The following is an 18,915-nucleotide window of genomic DNA, read 5'->3' as shown; positions in this document are numbered from 1 at the left end:
TGGCCAGGTTTATTGCCGACAAAGCACAGTGCTAATGCCCCAGCTCAATGATTACAGTTACACTAAGACATGTATGCCTGTGACAATGGACCAGCTCAGCCAGTGGCGGGACTTTCCGCTGCCCCTAGGCTGGATGAAGGGTTTAGGCGAGGGATCCAAACATTTATAGATTGAGACAAACAATCTGGGATAAACAATTTACATATTTCTGTACGCGTTTCGTGACATGTTTGTTACCTTTCCTTGTATCTTCCTCCTGATGTTTCAGACAAAACATTCCTATTCACCACCTGGCTTTGTACTTTCACTCCTGATGTTTCAGACAAAATATCACCATTCATCACTTTTGTCAAACCATTTTATTGTGTGCTAGATTGGGGTGTTCTTGTGCTGGCCTGCTGGAATGTGTTTACGTATTCAGTGTTTTAGCAATGCCAGCAATACTGGTGCCGAGTTCATGTACCAGATACTGGCTTGCAGGGGAGCATCTGCTTTTGACAGGGCCTGACTTGCTCAGAGCGTAACTTCTGCTGATTTTGGTTCAGGCCTTGCACCAGACACATGTTTCAGGCTCTCTCTTTCTACTACAACCTATAGTTAAGGTTGACTGACATTTCCCATCGTAAGATTCTGGTTTTAGTCGATTAGTTTAGTTTAGTTTAGCTGCCAAATTTTAATTGGGCTGAAATTTCCCATGCTGGGTGTCTGCCTGAGGCTGTATCTTTTTTGGAAAGTTTTAGCTAAAATAGTTCAGTTGTTTCTGAGAATAAAATTGGGAGAAAACACATTGTTTTACACATTTTTAAACATTTCTTATGCTTTGTTGAGAACTTACCCCAGCACCTTCATGCTTTGTGCTAGGGGCTTGAAATTTTGGAAGGGGTATCTTTGGTGCCAGGGAAGAGCCTTTGACCATCTCTATGAAAATCCATTCAATCTTGGCCAAGTTATAAACCTCCAAAAAATCTCAGTTCACACATGCTCAGTAGAGAGCCAGTAGAGTTTGATAGCTAAATTCTCTGAAGATCCCATCTGCACCGAGCATGCGCCATCCCCTCACAGCTCCTACATGTGACTGGACTGTGAATGCATCACGTCTACAGAGTGACTCAGCATGCTCCATCCCAGGGTTGCAGGGGCTCATCAGAACTTTATCTGTGATTACTGATTCAGCATCGGGCAGCTGCTGTGGTACCGGGCTGCCAAACTAAGAGTAGGGAGGCTGTCTCTCCTGTGCTGTCAGTGCACCCTGCTGGGCCCAGGCAAGGAGCAGGAGGAGGATGCAGTTTGAGTCAAATTCAGCGGTCTGAGGAACAGGGGGTGGTGGAGAGGCAAGAGCTATAGTGAAGGGGGACAGGGTAGGAGCTCAGGAGGGGAAGGGGGGGTTAGGGACATAGGGGAGGGGTTTAGGAGCAGGAGATAGAAGGGGGAAAGGGCAGAAGCAGTGGGAGGCAGAACATGGGAGGAAATAAGATGGGGTGGAAGGGGCAGAAGTCATTACTGGGGGCAGGATAAGAGCAATGGGGGGAAGGGAAGATGTCACAGAGGGGGGAATAGGAGCAGAGGGAAGCACATGGGCAAAAGTGGGGGTCAGGAGTAAAAGGGGAGGCAGGGGCTGTGATGGGTTCCCCCTGGGGTGCCACTTGGAACTGGGGTATCACTGAGCTCTCCTGACCCACCAGTCTGGGTTCCCTTTACACTGTGTGCTGTGACAGGCTCTCAAGCCCCCTTCCAGCACACACACAGGTAGGGATACATTCAACTGGAGAAACACAGAGACACTGAAACCAGCTCTGCATGGGAAGACTCAGCTATGGAACTGCCCAGTACTCAAGTGCACACCCTCCTCTGGAGTGTAAACCCAAAATTATATCATCTTGTGCTGCACAGAGAACTGCATAGCGTAAGCTCATGACATTTGCTCCCTTCCTCAATGTGGAGGAAGATATACAGTTTATTGCCCCTAGTTATGAAGTCCACAGACTGATTTTAGAGAAAACAAAAACAAGTTTATTAACTACACAAGATAGATTAAGTGATTATAAGGGATAGCCAACAGATCAAAGCAGATTACCCAGAAAATAAAACAAAACCACAACATAAGCTTAAGATACTAAAGAAACTGGTTACAAGTGGTAATTTTGCACCCTAAATGTTGTTTTTAGGCAGATGACAGAGGTTCTAGAAGACAAGCTGCTCTTGCTTGCAGCTTAAACCTCTAGGTATTTCTTTCACAGGCCAGACACCTTACCAGCCTGGGCTCAGTCCTTCTCCCCCACTTTCTCCTTGTTTCTTAGATGTTTCCAGCAGTCATCCTGGGCAGGGATTCAGTGAAGAATGAATCCTGATCATGTCCTTCCCCTGCCTTAAATAAGTTTTACATATGGTGGGAATCCTTTGCTTTCCAGTGTGGTTCCCCACCCTCAGTGGAAAAATACTAGTATTCTATCATGGAGTCCAGTACCAGGTGACTTAATCACATGACCCTGCAGTGTCAAAGCAGTCATGAGCCAGAAGTTGTTTGTAGCATCCCAGGAAAGCTTCTCAGAAAGGTGTGAGATTAGCATCTTCAAAGACCTATTGTTCTCTCTAATGGTCCATTGACTTGTCCCCAGCTAGCCAGCCAGACTGATTGCATTCTGTCTTGTGGGCATTCCCCAGGTGCGAACATTTTTGCAGTAAAGATGTATAGTCAATATTCTTAATTTTAGATACAGGATTGATACATATAAATAGGATAATCATATTCAGTAAATCATAACCTTTCCAATGATACCTCAGATGCCTTATCATGCACAAAATATATCATAGTCACGCTATAATCATATTATAACAATATTTCTATTAAGAATATGGGGTATAGTGTCACAGGGGCAATAGCAGCAGGAGAGGGGACAGAGCAGAATTGTCAGTAACCTCTAGAGCACAGTCCCCTCCAGAATCTGGAATGGAACCCAGGAGTCTTGAGTCTTGGTGTTCCTCTATCTGCAAACAGTTGTGAAAGCCACTGGCAAAGTGTCTCCACCCCTCCAGGGATGGGTCCACACAGAAGATAACTGCCTCCCACTACTGTCAAGTTCTCTGCCAGCTCAAGTGATAGAGGAATGTGCTATGGATCTAAAGATCCCAGCCCTGTTGGGGGGGGAGGGCTAGCTCAGTGGTTTGAGCATTGGCCTGCTAAACCCAGGGTTGTGAGTTCAATCCTTGAGGGGGCCATTTACGGATCTGGGGCAAAAATTGGGGATTGGTCCTGCTTTGAGCAGGGGGCTGGACTAGATGACCTCCTGAGGTCCCTTCCAACCCTCATTCTATGACATATTTGATAAGCCGGTGAGGGGACAGACAACGTGGTGCCACAAGATGAAATTTTCATTTTTTTCAATTTTTAAAAGGTACATCCAAAGAAACGAAGTTAAGATAGTTGAAGAGTTGAAAAGTCAAGCCCTCAGAAATGAGAAAATGCCAAAATTAAGGTTGTCCATACAACTTTAGTTTGACCCCCTTGTGCATACACATTATGATTCAGTCTATAACTATGTGATCACATACTATGTTGTGCAGAGGATCCCTGCTCAGGATGGAGCTGCCCTAGATGTGGACCAGGGTTGTTTAGTATATGAGGCTATTGTCTATAGGCTTCTTGCTCTGTTTGTTGCAGAAGTTGGAGGAGTGTAGTGAAGGAGGCAGGGAACAGCAGGAAGAGAGAAGATAGTCTCATGGTTAAGGCAGTTGCCACAGAGTTCCAGTGTGATGCAGGGCAAGTAGTTTAAAGCAAACTTCAGAGGTGGTCACTAATTGTATGTTCCTTATTTTCTGAGCGCCTGATCTGAGACCCTGGAGACTGGTTTGCAGAAGTGCTCCGCACTTACAACGGTAACTGAAGTCACTGGGGGCTCTGCTTTGACCATAGAAAGTGCTATATAATGCTAAATTCTCTGGAAAACCAGGCCTAAAATTGGGCATCCAACATTAGTAGACACTTATGACAATTTGATTTGAATATGTTTTGCCTCAGTTCCCCATGTGTAAAATGGATATAGTAACCCTACTTCACCTCACCAAGGTGTTAGGAGGATCAATTCATTAATGTTTGTGAAGTGCTCAAATACTGCAGTGATGAGTACAGTGGAAAAGCCCATGAGGAAATTAATAATTCTGTATTCAGAGCAGGGTTTGAATAGTGCACAGTAAATAAGGCCTGGGACAACACAATGCATAATGAATATAAAACAAAATATTAAATATCCACTCCGTGAGAATCAGCCATCCTGTGCACTGATTGAGGCAGGGGTCCTGTGGAAAAAATAGCATACCAATATGTATTTAAAGGCTTTATTCTAATGCGCATACACAAAGTGGGGATTTAGGTTGTATGGGCAACCTTAATTCTGGCATTTCCTAAATTTTGAGTGCTTGACTATGCAACCTTAACATTTTTTCAGCAGAGTCTTTTGTATGTGTGTATACACACACACACACACACCCTCTGCCATAGTTGAGGTTGTGCTACAGATTTTAGTGTCACGTGAGTATTTATCTTTATTACATAGAAATCATACTGAAATGGCAAACACCAAAATATACACTGTAAACTATGTATATTCTGAATTTTTCATGGTGGTTGGATGAAAATTGGATCGATACAGAGAGAATAGTAAGAGTTAAAATATCTCCCCTTTGGACATTTTTCACTGAATTGTTTCATTTTTCTTTTGCAATAACCTAAAGCATTCTGGGATCTGTCCTTTGGCCACATTGTTGTTCCTCATGTGCAGATTTCTAGAATACCAATTATACATAGGTAGTGTTTGTTCAGAGACCATCTTTTAACTGTTTAGTCATAAGCATAATATGTGCACCAGGCCAAATCTTTTGCAATTGATGATGTCTTTGCCATGGCATGAGTGCAATCACTGACTCAGTTCCTACCCCACACCTAAAAGAATGAAATAAGAAGCTATGGGAAAAACTTGTGTTTTCCTTGCAACCTTCATATTGCCCACAATACTGGATAACAAACTCCAACACTCTATAGGGCTTCCACATCCATCTCAACCCATACTGAAAAGCAATGCATAGCCAGTTCTAACAAACTTGTGTTTTAGTGCACAACCTTAACAGTGACCTCAGCAGTGTTAAGACAAAGAAGGGCTCAGAGAAGAACTATGAGAAAGATTAGAAACATGTCTTATAGGGATAGATTCAAATAGCTCAATCTATTTATCTTAACAAAGAGAAAGTCAAAGGGTGACAATTACTGTTTATGAGTATCTACATGGGGAACAAGTATTTCATAATGGTCTCTTCAGCCTAGCAGAGATAGGTATAATATGATCCAATGGCTGGAAGTAGAAGCTAGTTAAATACAGACGGGAAATAAGGCATACATTTTTGACAGTGAAAGTAATTAACCATTGGAAACATTCATGAAGGGTTATAGTGGACTCTTCATCAATGCTAATTTTTAAATATAGATTGGATTTTTTCTGTCTGGGGTGTGGAGGGTAAGCGAAGAATATATGTATTCCTATGCAGCAAGTTATTTTATTCAAAGTTCACTCTATCCCCATACAAACCCATCATCTATCTACTATCTAGCTATCACAGTGCCTTCTGGGGAGTTGGGAGGTTCTCACAGTATTTCCCAATGAGCTGTCCCAAACCATCATTTTCCCAAGAAAGTACGGAGAGCTCCAGAGTGGTTAGAACGGAATATGTGCAGAACTTATACATATAACTTATACAACTTATACAACGTATACATCAGGTAAAAGTGAGTTAATGTAGAGAAGATAGAGCCCACCATTATCCATCACTGCTGCTTGGAATAAAATAAAGGCTCCAATTGATTTTGTGTTGCAAAGTAATTAATTGTTGTGCAAAGCATGGTTTAAAGGCCACATTCCTACAGCTAGAATCTCTGGCTGTGTCAGCAGCATCTGGCAACTGAGAAATGTTAAGAGTGTCACAGAGATTGCCTTGGGTGCTCAGAAAACAGATGTAATTTGCAATAAGATGATAAAAGATGTAGTGAGTGAGGTTTGAGAATTGGGAAGAAGTTGCATACAGCATAAAGCACTAGGAATTGTGGACCTGATTCTAAGAACACAAGAGTTGCCACACTGGGTCAGACCATGGTCCCTCTTGCCCAGTAGCCTGTCTCCAACAGTTGCCCATACCAGAGTTTCAAGGAGACTTTACAGAACAGGGCAGTTGGAGTGATTCACCCTTGTCTTCCACTCCCACCTTCTGGTAGTCAGAGATTTAGGGTTGCCAATGGCATTGTGTTTCTGACCCTCTTGGCCAATAGCCATTGATGGATCTGTCCTCCATGAGCTTATCTAGTTCTTTTTTGAACCCAGTTATATTTTTGGCTATCACAACATCCCATGGCAATGAGTTCCACAGGTTGGCTGGGCATTGTATGAAAAAGTACTTCCTCTTGTTCGTATTAAACCTGCTTCCTATTAATTTCATCAAGTGACCCCTAGCTTTTGTATTGTGTGAAAGGGCAAATAACACTTCTCTATTCACTTTTTCCACACTGTTCATGATTTTATAGACCTGTATCATATCTCCTTTTAATCGTCTCTTTTCTAAGCTGACCCGCCCTAATTTTTTTAGTATCTTCCCGTATGGAAGCCATTCCACACACATGCTCATCTTTGCTCCCCTTCTCTGAACCTTTTCCAGTTCCACCCTGTTCTTTTAAAAATGGGACAGCCAGAACTGCACATAGTACTCAAGGTGTGGGCACACCAGGAATTTATATCGTGGCATTATGATATTTTCTGTCATATTATCTATCCCTTTCCAAATAGCTCCTAACATACAGTTAGTCTTTTTGACAACTGCTGTGCATTAAGCAAAAGTTTCAGAGAACTATCCATGGTGACTCTTTCTTGGTTAGCAGCAGCTAATTTAGAACCCATCGTTGTGTATATGTAGTGGGGATGATGTTTTTCAATGTGCATTACTTTGCACTTATCAACATTGAATTTCATCTGCCATTTTGTTGCCCAGTGACCCAATTTCATGAGATCCCTCTGTAATGCCTCACAGGCTGGTCTAGACTTAACTACCTTGAATAAGTTTGTACCATCTGCACATTTTGTCACTTCACTATTCACCCCCTTTTCTAGATCATTAATAATAAGTTGAACAGCATAAATCCCAGCAGAGATCCATTAGGGACCCTACTGTTCACCTGTCTCCATTGTGAAAACTCACCATTTATTCCTACCCTTTGTTTTCTATCTTTCAACCAGTTACTAACTGTAGCAGAGTGAAGACTCACTGGCGCGGTGCCTCCTGTTGGTTGTTTGGGAATTAGCTCGTCCAGCACTCAGAGTGCCCCCTGGTGACGAGTGTCTCACCTGCTTCAGGCCCCCAGGTTCATCCCAGACCCCAGTGTCCCTTTACCCTGGGGTTCTTCCCCCTGCAGTACTCCCACAGGCTAGGTCTCCCCTCCCAGGGGAACCCCTAACCCTCTACACCCACTTTGCCCCAGTGGCTACTACCAGTTGTCATCTGGCCTCCTCTCCCTGGGGCAGACTGCAGTCTGTAAAGGCAACTCATCACTGGCAAGAGAGCTGGACCAGCTGCCTCTGCCTATTCCTGGGCTGCATCTCCCAGCCCCAGTACCTGCATAGGCCTTTATCAAGGCCTCAGCCTGGGGAGTTTCCAGGCTGGAGCTCCCCCACTCCTCTTGCCCTTTCCCAGCACTGCTTTGCTTCAAGTACCCTACTCCCAGGCAGCTAAGTCCTTCTCCCTCCACAGCTGGAGAGAGACTCTGACCTAGCTCCTTCCTTAGGCCTTCTTATACTCCCAGCCTGGCCCTGATTGGCTCCCCGGGGCAGCCCTTTCCCAGGGCTGTTTTAAACCCCTTCCACACTAGAGCGGGGTGACCGCCTCACTACATTAATCCATGAGAGGACCTTCCTTCTTATCCCATGGCTACTTTGTTTCCTTGTGAGCCTTTAGTAAGGGACCTTGTCAAAGGCTTTCTGAAAATCCAAGTACATTATATTGACTGGATCGCCCTTATCCGCATGCTTGTTGACTCCCTTAAAGAATTGTAAGAGATTGGTAAGGCATGGCTTCCCTTTGCAAAAGTTGTGTTGGCTCCTCCCCAACAAAACATGTACCTCTGTGTGTCTGTTAAATTCTGTTCTTTACTATAATTTCCAACAATCTGCCCAGTACCAAAGTTAGTTTCCTCATTCTACAGTTGCCAGAATGGAGATTCTGGAACACTTTTTAAAAATTGGCATTACATTAGTTACCTTCCAGTCATCTGGTACGGAGGTGGATTGCAGCAATAAGTTACATACCACAGTTCATTCCGAATTCTTGAGCAAATACTGTATTCTTTCATGTGTCCCAGCTGAGGATCTATTTAGTAATTTTGTGATAATGGGGCACTGACTCTGTAAGGGTTACTCTTGAGAGTTGTCCCTAGCTACTCAAATCCTCACAGAACCATGGGCTGCTCTCATAGTTCAGGATCAGTGAGTAAGGTCAGAAAGATTTGTTCCTGTATTTGTCATGGAGGCTAATAAAATGTACGATGAATAGCCAAGCCTAATGAAGGGGGAGAGATAAGGCAGAATTTCCTATTGGTTATAGCTCAACATGTCTTCACAAAGGTTTTATGAAGAATCTTCCCCTTTCCCATTATTTTCTGCTTTTCCCCTGTGGCCTTCACTCAGCCACTACCTGGCCAAGGAATTATTCAGATCTGTATGGAAAGCCAGGCGAGGAAAGCATCACCCAAAATGTGAAAGTGAAGAACAGCCCTTCTGGATAAAGCAGAAGAATTAGTCAGCTATTGCTAGTCCTGTAAATTAAAAGCACAGATGAGAATACAGAAGACGTGAAGTTGGGATCAGGTTTATAATGATATGAAGGATAGCTGGTGTTGTGGACCTCTCATGGAAATGAACTTATGGCTGAATGTCAGAATCTTTACAAGGCAATTTAAAAAGTTGATAGTTTGACTTGTCAGACATCCCTTGATTTCTGGCATTTCTAAACACTACAGTTAATATATTCAAGTGATGGCATAACCCCAAAGAGTGCATAAGAGATGAGAAGATCTTTAGATGAAGTCTCTTTCATCCTACTGTGATTTTTACATTAACCAGACTTTGGCCTAAGAGTATAAATAAGACTTTTTTGAGTTCTCTGTTTTCCATTTATATAATGTCTCTCATTAAAGTACCACCCCTCAAACACATGCTGTGACATGCAGCACCACTTGGAAAGGTTGATTTCAAGTTATCATATGCAAGAGTCATTGTCTGTTGTATGTCCATTAGTGAGTTTCACTTTTAGAACGGATCTAAATGGGCTGTAGACTTCAGTCCAGGTGGTTCACTTATTTTAAAAAAAGGATACTACAAAACTGTATTCTGTATTCCCTGGTTTTGTTGAGATACAGGGCTGACTTCAGGAGAAGACTTTCTCTTTCATACGTTGATGGGAATTAGTTAGTTTATCATTTGATTAAATAATGGAGTATGTGGAGTGAGTAATTCACAAGCATTCTAGCTACCTGAACAAGTTACTTTATAAAACACTGTACTGCTGGAAGAATCTCTCACATTGCAGCGAGGATGTAATACTGATCACCTAGGATCTATAAAGTTCTTAGGACATCCTTTGGAGGACTGAGGTCCTTTGCCAAATTCCAGCTTTGGTCATTACATTTTGCTTGCATAAATTCCTCCCTGCCGTTCAATTGTATAAGTTCTTCTTCATCACCTTCATCTCCCCGAAGAAAAGCTGCTAGGGAGTGGAATGGCTGTCAGGTTTCAGAAGTGGCTGCATTTTGGTGATGAGTGTTGATCCCTAAATACACAAAGTGCATTGGGATCCATCCCCAGAATGAAAGTTCATCCTGTGAGAGTTTTTCCTGAGTGTGGATGTACTGTAGGGCCACAGTTGTAGTCACTATTATTGTTTTTTAGTCTGATTAGTTAAGTAAATTAGTTCATGTTTGGCCATTTCTGAACTGGGACATTTGGACATATGCACAGAACTCAGGAGAAAGGAAATGAATGCAGATACTTCACAGCAAGGAATTAGGGTCAGAGATGCTCAACTGCCCAAAACAATGGTTTCCAAATAGTGAACTTGTTCTATTAACAGGAACTCTAGTCCCTCAAACCATGTTATTTCACTGGCTAGATTAAATTAGGGTATTTCTTATTCATTGTATCTGTTAGGAGAGATCATCTGTTTAATGGGGAGTATTTGAGTAGGGATGACTTACCTTTTTCCTCTGTTGGTCAGCTCCTTCAGTAACCTGATAGGCCTCTTTATGAAGATGATCTCATCAAACCTCCCTTTTTGCACCACTACTAATAATTTTATTTTATAATGTGATTTATTAATGTATTGTTTGTTTGTTCCCACATGAATACTACTCTGCACCTGCAAATCAGATTCTTGGATTTCTAATTTGTATCCATTGCATCCATAAGTAGCTGCAGACATGGAATTGCCTCTTGATGGATGTGTGTCCAATGTTTCAAAGTAGCTGAGGCCCAGTTAGGACTAAGGGTGAAGGGGACATTTCTGCCTTCGGTTTCAGGACACTGGATCCAAGGACTGTGTTCCAGCCCCCCTCCAACAGTTACCAACACAGAAATGGTGGCTGTGCTCCAATCATTCTTCAGTTAGTGATGCTCCCCAGCCTATGGATTTTTTTTTCCCTGCAGCAGGATCTGCAGAGGTCATGTCATGCAGGACAAGGAAACATTATTTGCCAGCAACCATGGACTAGTCTAGACTAGGATAAAAGGTGTATTTGTAAAATGTGTTAGCTTTGTAACCAAGTGTAACAAGTCCCCTAGCGTAGGCAGGGAAAACTGGGTTTTGACATATTTTTACTGTTGGAGGTGAACAGTCGGGTCTACTAGGGTGGCTCTGCCTGGCGAAACGGAGGTAAAAATGGTGTTACCATTGGGAAAAGGTCCAGTTTGCAACATGGCCAACTCCATATGCTCAATAACTAGGAGTCAAGCCTCAAAAATCATGAGGTCAGCTAAAAATCAATACTGAGTTGTTTTAATTTCCCTTCTCCTATCTGAGCTGTTAGGTGAAATGCACTTCAGGTTTTTATGGTTTTCTAGAAACTGGCTTCTTGAAACAAACAGTGAGATTTTTTTGTGAACAGTTAACAGCAGGAGCTGGAGCTGTAAGAAAAATACCAAAGAATGCAAGACTCAAGATAATATCTTGAGAGTCAGGAGCAGCGAGGTTAGGTGGGGCGTGTTATGGGCAACATTGCTGCACAAGGGAAGTCATTCGCAGTAACAACTTTTACTGGTCCTAGACAACCTGGGTACAACACTGTGAATTCTTGGGTGCTGTACACTGGCACCTAGTCTGTTAACTACTTGTTTCCTATTTACAGACTTCTCCTTTGTAGGGCACGCTTGCAACAGGCGGTAGGTAATATGTGTTAGCTAACCCCAAGTTATCCTCAACCACTTTTCTGGTCTAGAGGAACCCTAGGCTTTCTCTTGACCAGTTTATACATGGGAAAATATTAGGGTTTTAAGACATGTTAGTTAAAACCCTGAAGCTATCAGGGTTAGAAAATACCCTTTTATTGTAGTCTAGATAAGTCCTAGTGAAGAACTGGAGGCTGCATGGCAGGGTAAGCAGCTCACCTTATGGTCCCGAGATGAAATTCAAGCACAGCGTTTAAGGCCAGAAGGGACCACCAGATCATCCAGTCTGACCTCCTGTGTATCACAGGCCACCAATACAACCCAGCACCTGCACACTAACCCAATGAGCAAAACGAGATAGGGCACATGAGCACCAGTGCCTGAGGACCCTGCAATGGCAGAGAAATGAGTAAGTGAGAGACACCCAGATAATCCTGGCAAGTGACCTGCACTCCACACTGCAGAGGAAGGTGAAAACCAGCCAAGGTCACTGCCAATCTGACCTAGGGGAAAATTCCTTCCCAACCGCACATATGGTGATGAGTTAGACCCAGAACATGTGAGCAAGAACCACCAATCAAGTATCTGAGTGAGAGAATGCTCGGTGCCACCTCAGAGCTCTGGCCTTCCCCATCCTAAGTCTCATCTCCAGCCATGACCATCCCTGATCTTTCAGAGGAAGGAGATAAAAAACCTTCCAGAATACACTGAGGGAAAATCCCTTTCTGACCTCTGCAGATTGCCGGCTGAAACCCTGAAGCATAAGCTTTGGGAACATAAGACAAATACTAGAAGTGAGCCCCAGAGCTGCTAAGCCCTGTCCCCCACATCACAAGCAACCCCATCATACCATCCAGCTCATAAATTTGTCCAGCTCTCGCTTAAAACTAATTAAGTTGTTTACCCCCACAACTCCGATTGGGAGGCTGCTCCAGAACATCAGCCCTCTGACAGTGAGAAACTGTCTAATTTCCAGCCTGAATTTGTTTCTGGCCAGTTTATCCCCATTTGTTCTTGTGCCAACACTGTCCTTTAGTTTAAATAGCTCTTCACCCTCCTCCTTATTTACTGTTATTTTTATAGAGAGCAATTAAATCCCCTCTCAGCCTTCTTTTTGCAAAATGAAAGAAATCCAGCTCTTCCAGTGTCCTCTCATAAGATGGGCCCTCTATTCCCCTGATCAGCCCAATAACTCTTATCTGCACCTGTTCCAGTTTAAATTAACCATTCTCGAACATGGGGGACCAGAGTGGCACACAGTATTCCAGACGAGATCTTACCAGTGCCTTGTACAATGGTACCAAGACTTCAATAGCTCTACTGGCAATGCGTCACCTGAAACAGCCTAGGATTGCATTTTCTTTTTTCACAGTCACATCATATTGGTGGCTTAGAGTCATTCTGTGATCGTGCTACATGCCCAGATCTCTCTCCTCCTATGTTGTTTCCAGCTGATGAGTCCCCAGCTTGTAGCAGAAATTCTTATGATTAGATTCAAAGTGCATGACCTTGAACTTTGTACTACTGAATTTCATCCCAGTTCTGTGCCTGTGGAGAAGCTGGGGGTGGGCAGGGGGTGGCAGCGGTTTGGGCCTTACACCCCTCCCTAGGAGGAGGGGAATATTCACCCCCTCCCAGTAGCTCCTGGGTGATGAGTGTGCAAGAGAGATGCTGAATATGCCGGCTGGGGGAGGGTCAACTGACAGTTTGTGTGACAGCAGCTTGGTCTCTAGCCTAGGGGGAACCCACAGTAAGAAAGTCAAAGGGAGTGAGGGGGCAGGAGCTGTATTGTGATTAAAATGCTTGGGAGGTGTTAAACTAAAAATAGTCTCAAAAGCCCTGAGGCCTGTTCCATGACAGAAAACATGGTGTCCTTCCTGCAGCTGCAGTGCTGCTCTGCTTCTGACCCCCACCCCCACTGTGCAGCTCTCACACATACCAAGGGATCCATTTCAGATTTGTGTCAGCGGCTGTGTGAGGGCTTGTGGTGTGTGTACAGACATGTTCATTGTGTGTGTGTGTGCGCGCGCATATGCATATGTATGCACTGGCATTTAGGGCTCTGTGTGCATATGTATGTATTGTGACTAGGCAAGGCCAGATGGCTATGGAAGAGTAGTCCTTTTGGGATCCGGGAAGTGGGCGGGCGAAGCCCATCCACTGCTAAAGGATCCCCCCAAGCCTAGAAGGGGGATCCACAGGACCTAGATTCCAAATAATTCCGGGGGACAACTAATGAAATAACAGGAACAGGAGTGTGGTCAAAGGGTCAAACGAAGGGAACCGGATGGGGACACTGAGCAGAGAACCCCGGACAGCGCCCACTGCTCCTCAAAGGCGTCAAGGGAGTCAGAGGACGCCGCCCAGAGGAACTCTGCCCGGATACGTGAATGGACCGAGGATCGGAAATAGGCCCCACAGTCACAGGAGACTCCATCGGCCAACCTCCTCACTATGGTTTTATAGATGGCCATTTTAGCTAGGGCCAGGAGGAGTTTGACCAGGAGATCCCGTGACTTTGTGGGACCACGGATAGAGAGTGCATAAACAAGAAGGTGAGGGGAAAAGTGCAACCAAAAGTGTAATAAAATATTGGTGAGGAGCCGGAATAGGGGCTGCAGCCTGGCACACTCCAGGTATATGTGTACCAGGGTTTCCCTCACACCGCAAAAGGGGCAGGTGTCTGGGATTGGGGTGAACCACGCCAAGTACATGCCCGTGCTCACGGCTCCATGAAGGAGCCGCCAACTGACATCCCCGGCGGGCCTTGGGACTAAGGTGGAATATAGGCTGGCCCACCGGGGCTCCTCACCCTCCAAAGGTAGCAGGAGGTCCCGCCATTTTGTATCGGGGCAGGACACGAGGGTGCGGGCGTGAAGTATGTGGAGCACGAGCGTGTAGAGATGTTTTCTTGGTGCGGTTTGAAAGCAGACCAGCTGCATCTCGTGCAGCCGGCTTACAGTGAAGGGATGAGGGGGTCGGTTAGGTCCACGGGGCAGGGGTCCAATTAAAAGGTCCGGCGGGCCTGGGGTGGAGGGTGGGCGGGGCGTGCCCTTGTGCAGGACCCGGTCGAGATAAACCCGAGCAGAGGGTGGCAAATCGGCCTTCACCTCCTGAAGTGTGCGCCAGGGAGTACAAGGTCTGGAGAGCCCCATGCGCTGAGCGAACGTCAGGGGATCCAGCCAGTCTTCCTGGTCATAGTCCAGGAGGTCTCCGACTCTTGTGACCTCTGCCAGGACCAACCTCTGGTGCACCGAGCAGGACTCCGCCACCTGCACAAGGAGCTGGGAGTTGTGTAGCAGGGGCTCCGCGAGGAGATCTGTCCCCTCGATGGCTGCCATGGACCTGGTCGTTGAAAACAGTTTCCAGGTCTGGAGGAGGTCCTGGTAGAAGACTGGCAGCCCAGAGAGGTCTCGCGGAAGACCTCTCGGATGGAGATAAAGGAGCTGCCGGTCATATCGGAGCCCTCGGAAGTGGCATAGGAAGGCGTGCGCCAGTATGCTCCACGCCGGACTACCTGCACCATAAAGGAGCCTCTGCAGGGCCTGGAGGCGGAAGACATGGACCTGAGTGAGCAGACATTTTAGGCCCTGCCCTCCCTCCTCCAGAGGTAGATGAAGAACCCCTACAGGGACCCAGTGCAGTCCTGACCAAAAGAACTCCAGAATCGATGTCCGGAGGTTGGCCAGGAAACCCGTGGCCGGGACCAGGGTGTACCAGAGCATGGACAGGACTAGTTGATTAAGCACCAGCGCTCTCCTTCGAAGGGAAAGGCACCGAAATAGTCCTGTCCATTTCCGGAACCGCTCTATCACCCCGCCCTCTAAATTCTGCCAGTTCTCTGGCGGAGAGGGATGCGTGGCAGAAAGATAAACGCCGAGATAGAGCAGCGGACCTGCGCTCCACCGGATTGCCTGAAGCGCGGGTGGGAGAGAGCTCGCCTGCCGCCAGTCCCCTACCATCAAGCCAGAGCTCTTGACCCAGTTGATCCGCATGGAGGAGGCTGCCGATAGGGCCTGGCAAGCCTCCACCCGTGCCAAGTCGCCCGGGTCCTGGACCATGAGGAGCACGTCATCAGCGTACGCTGACAGGACCAGCCGCAGCTCCGGCTCCTGCAGCACCAACCCTGTCAACCTCCTTCGGAGGAGACAGAGGAAGGGCTCGATCGCCAGAGCATACAGCTGGCCTGAGAGGGGGCACCCCTGCCGTACTCCTTGCCCGAAGCTGACCAGTTCGGTCAGGGTCCAGTTGAGCCTGACCAGACACTCTGCGGAAGCGTACAGCGCCCGGAGAAAACCCACAAACTAGGGTCCGAAGCCAAATGCCTGCAGAGTGCTCAGGAGATACCCCTGATCCACCCTGTCGAATGCCTTCTCCTGATCTAAGGACAGGAGGGCGAACGACAGACCATCCCTATACCCGAGTTCCAAAAGGTCCCGGACCAGATATAGGTTGTCGAAGATGCTGCGGCCTGGGACAGTTTAGATCTGGTCTGGGTGGACCACGTCCGCCAGCATGGACCATAGCCGCAGCGAGATGGCTTTTGCCAAGACTTTGTAGTCCGTGCTGAGGAGCAAGACGGGACTCCAATTTCGTAAATCGCAGAGGTCCCCCTTCTTCGGCAATAAGACGAGCATGGCTCATCTGCACGAAAGAGGGAGGACCCCACTCTGCAAAGATTTGGTCCAGACGGTGACTAGGTCTGGGCCAAGGACGTCCCAGAACACGCGGTAGAACTCCACGGTCAGCCCGTCCATGCCCGGAGATTTATTGGTGGGCATGAGACAGAGGGCTTCCGAGAACTCGGCCAGAGTGAGAGGCAGCTCTAGCCGGTCTCGGTCGCCCGCGCTGACTGTTGGGAGTCCATCCCGGAGCACTCTGCAAGCATTAGGATCAGTCGGATCTGGGGAGAAAAGGCTTGCGTAGAAGGCTCTCGCCCTCCCGCACATCTCCACAGGATCTGTGAGGGGGTGCCATCTTCTGCCAGAAAGCAGATGACATGTTTCTTGGCCCCCCTCTTTTTCTCCAGGGCGTAGAAGAAGCGAGAGCCGCGATCCATCTCCCGAAGGAGATGGATGCGGGATCGAACAAAGGCACCCCGGGCCTGATGGTCCTCGAGAGTCTGGAGCTTCTCCAGGCACGCTCCGCAGAGAGGTGGATCCTCGGGGCTGGCGGCCAGATGCCTCTCCAGCTCTAAGACCTCCCGTTCCAACTGCTCTATCGCCGCATCCCTCCGTCAGCTGGCGCCCCAGGTGTAGTCACGGCAGAAGAGCCGGGCGCGCACCTTCCCTAGGTCCCACCACCGCCGCACCGAGGGAAAGGCACGCCGCTCCCCTCGCCAGGCCTTTGAGCTGTGATGACTGCTTATGTGACTGCTCATCCCCCTCTCATTGTGTTCGCCACCTCTCTTGGTTGTATTGCCCTGTGGTCTCTGATCTTATCTTAGACTGGAAGCTCTCTGGGGCATGGACTATCCCTTTGAGAACTGGCTTGTCAGCAGCACCGCTGAGAAAAATTTGGGAGTTATGTGAATCATGACCTCAACATGAGTCAACAGTGTGATGCTGTTGCAAAAAAAGGAAATGCAATTTTGGGTTGCATTAACAGAGGCACAGCAAGTCACGGGAGGTGATAGTACCACTCTATTCAGTGCATCTCGGCAGGGGTGATGATCTTTGCAGTCGCTTTTAACCCTAGGGGTTTATGATTCTATGATTGGTTGGAATGATGACAATGATTATTTTGATTATTATTAAAGTGTAACGTGAAGGGGCCAGGGCCCCACTGTGCTAAGTGCTGTACAAACATGAGAAAGGGATAGCCCACGAGAATGCAGCGGGTGTGCTGCACTCTGGGAGCACATGGCTGGACATCTCCGATATGTGAAAGGCTACCTTGTACTGTGCTGGAAACACACGGCAGCATTAGCTTGAAAGGAACGGGTTCTGCATTTCATCTCTTTGTCACTGTGACTGGGCACAAAGGGTTTGCTCCCCTTAAGCCAGAAATCCTGGGAGGAGGGGGCCATCATGGGAGAAGGCAGGCACGTTTCTCCCCTTCAGAGGGTCAGGCCCATGCACCACTCCGGTCATACTGTCAGGGCTGCAGAGGGATTGAGTGGTGCAAAGAGCATGTGCTGGCTCTGCAGAGTTGGGGAATGCTCCTGTAGTGAGGGTGCCGGTGCTGTCCTACATGCTCAGCTGGTTGGAATCCCAATTGTTAATGATCTGCCAAGAATCACTAAGCAGATCCCTTCCCCAAACCTTGCTTGGTGTGTAGCTCACTTGTGAGCAGTTTGTCATGAGTGTTCGATACCAGTAGCATGTGTCCTTCTGCCCATCTCCAGCTTGCTCTGTCTGGTCCTATAGACCATACGTTGTGTTCCTAGATGGGTGTAATTCTTAGAAACAGGATGTGATGTTGCACCCCATAATGCTTTATGGAAATATGCTTATGAATGTAAATATGACATAACTGGAATATGTTTTCATACAATCATAGAATATCAGGGTTGGAAAGGACCTCAGGAGGTCATCTAGTCCAATCCCCAATTTTTGCCCCAGATCCCTAAATGGCCCCCTCAAGGATTGAACTCACAACCCTGGGTTTAGCAGGCCAATGCTCAAACCAGTGAACTATTCCTCCCCCCATATGCCATGTAACATATCTCTGCAAAGGTTATGATCTACTGAATATATTCATCCTATTTGTGTGCATGTATCATTTTTGTATTCTAAGTTATGAATATTGGCTATGTACTTGTTTGTTTTTAAGTAGCCTTAGTAAGGCATTTGAGCAGCTTCTTTAGAAAGGAATTTGCAAGTTGAGCACTCAGTCAAGAAACACTTAACGGAAAATGGATCTTGGAAGGCTCCCATCCACATAAGAAATCTACTTGAGGATGTTCAAGGTAGCATGTGAACAATGGCTACTACCTGTAAGTTCTGAATGATGCATGGACATATGACTTGCCCAAGTGACTCCAAAACTCCATCTTGTAGCTGGGATTCTACACAGGTGGAGGGAGGGAGGGATGTCCACCCACAAGAGAACGTCTATTTAAACCCTTGTACACGGGCATGCAGGGTTGTGTGTGTGCGTGTGTGTACAGGGGTTTAAATAGACTTTCTCCATTTTGTCTTCAGCTTGCTCAAGAGATAGCCTTTCCACCCCCAAAGGATACCTGAAAGAAACTGGAACAAAGGACAGTAACCACGGGGGTGTGAGTGATTGCTGGACTCAGACTAGAAGGAGGCTAGTCTGTAAAAGAAGCTTACTGTGACATCTCTGAGGGGGAGGTTTCATCTGTAATCACTTTTTTACTGTATTCGGCACAGGCTTGCGTGTTTTATTTTATTTTGCTTGATAATTCACTTTGTTCTGCCTGTTATCTCTTGGAACCACTTAAATCCTACTTTTTTGTATTTAATAAAATAACTTTTTATTTATTTAT

The sequence above is a fragment of the Dermochelys coriacea genome, chromosome 15 (assembly GCF_009764565.3).
Source record: "Dermochelys coriacea isolate rDerCor1 chromosome 15, rDerCor1.pri.v4, whole genome shotgun sequence".
Lineage (NCBI taxonomy): Eukaryota > Metazoa > Chordata > Testudines > Dermochelyidae > Dermochelys > Dermochelys coriacea.
The sequence above is the reverse complement of the archived record's forward strand: the minus strand, read 5'-3'. Positions refer to the sequence as shown.